Here is a 2137-nt window from a genome sequence, read left to right on the forward strand (position 1 = left end):
TTGGTAAGACGCGAACCATGATCGTGACTTTATCCACTCGGCCACGTCCCTGGAAGGAGTTTATTTATTTATTTATTTACTTTTTCCGCCCTGTGGGCACTAAAAGGGCCTCTTATAGCAGGCCCATTATGGGTTTCGGCCAGGCCTACAATGGTGCGACCGGGTAGTGAGAGACAAGGTCCGACATATCCGAACGGACTACCCCCGAAAAATTCCTGGGGATTATTTGACCCGTCCGGATTCGATCCAGGGTCCCCCAGAGAGTTAGGTTGCCACCTTGACTGCTCGGCCATCCTGCCGTCAATCCCTGGAAGGAGTAAAAAATAAAACATTCAACCTTAGATTATGAATAAAGATATTAATAAAATATATGAAATTAAATAAAATATTTTGATTATATTTTAAAAACCAATAAATTAATTTTTATAAATAACAATTGAAGAAATTTGAAAAAAAAACGATTGAAAAGGCGCCTCTAGCGGTGATATTTGAAACTTTTAACATCACGAGGAAATTTCCTGTTCGTCGTTAATTATGGTAACTTGTATTTTTATTAGGTTCATAAGTTTTATAATATTACATATAATAAATTAAAGTAAAATATATCAGAATATATTTTAAATAAATTTAAAAAAAATACTAATTATAAAACGAATGAAGTAACATGAATAAAATGAGATCAATTTTAAACATATAATGGCGCGCCCCCTGCTAACATGTAATGTAATTAAGTTTGAAAAATATTTTTTGAAATTAATAAAATTTTCTTTGATTAAAGTTGAATTGTTTGAAATTAAATATTATTTGAATAAATTAAATTACTATTATTATTAATTAATGCTTTTCGAAGCGAATAAACGTGTTCTAAGAAAGTCATGATATTAACCAGTCATAGACGTCATCAATTTTATTGACGTCAGGGAATAACAAAATACACCTGTATTAATTATTCAGGCATAAAATTAAAATTTTTGTTATATAAAGAAATATATTGAATATAACTATGACCCCTAAATTGAAATTTATCATTAGGAAAATGTTAGTAAATTGCTTTTACATTATAAAAGAATTCTGGCTAGAATTACCAAATCTCTTGGACTCGCTGGTTGATAAGGTTGCCGGTGCAGTTACACCTCTGAATGAGATGGTCAGGACCTTATCAGAGCTTTAGACCATACCCGTAGGAGCAAAAGAATCAAAGGAATCGTATCTCTAAATGCGACCCTTGGCGAGATACGGTCTTCCGAAATTGGCTTACTTCATGTTACATGCGATCGGGAGTTGCGTTGTACCATTAAGACTATTCCACATGATTACGCTGGCTTTGAGTAACCAGCTTACTGAGTACTTGATGTTATGTAGCTTTGGGGATATGGGGGCGAGTCCCTGCATGGGTGCCGAAGTGTGAGTGATGGTAAGCACCATGGCTCATAACTACACGTGGAGTGTGGAGAATAGGCAATATACTGGTTTGTGGTAAAATAAAAACTGACCTTTGGAGGCAAATATCTCGCAAAGGGTTGCACATGCAGGTATGGTTCTGTTGACTTTTTTGCTCATATCGGGGGTTTGTAACTCTGGGGGTGGCAAACTCCAGAGCCGTAACCAGCCATTCCTGTGCCCTGTGCAAGAATTTGCATTTAGGCCCCTTAATTTATTTGGTTTGGGAAAATAATAAAACAAATATATTACAATAGATTTTTAATAACATATATTTTAATTGAACTTTTCTGGCTTTCATTTTGGCAAATTCATTCATGGCTGGTATTAATTACATAATTAATATTTTTAATGATAATGTATTCTATTGAAATAATAGAAATATTGGACAATCGTTCTTGCCCGATAGTTAATCTTAATAAATTTTTTATTAATTTTAACTTGCTAAAACTTCTCTCGCACGAAGCAATAGAAATGGGAAGAGTTAGAAATATTCGAAGAGCGACATTGATATTTGGGTAAGATTCAATTAAACCAAAATCATGAAGAGCCTGTAGAATATTAAGCGGAGATGCAGTTTCTATATTTTGTATAAGAGTCGTTACTTCAAACTTAAAACTTTCAATTTCACTTGTGAATTCGTACTTTTTTAAATCTTTGCTATATTTAATAGCGAGATCTGCAGCTGATTTTTTTT

The sequence above is a fragment of the Centruroides sculpturatus genome, unplaced genomic scaffold (assembly GCF_000671375.1).
Source record: "Centruroides sculpturatus isolate CEXI.00-Female unplaced genomic scaffold, Cexi_2.0 scaffold1195, whole genome shotgun sequence".
NCBI classification, from domain to species: Eukaryota; Metazoa; Arthropoda; class Arachnida; order Scorpiones; family Buthidae; genus Centruroides; species Centruroides sculpturatus.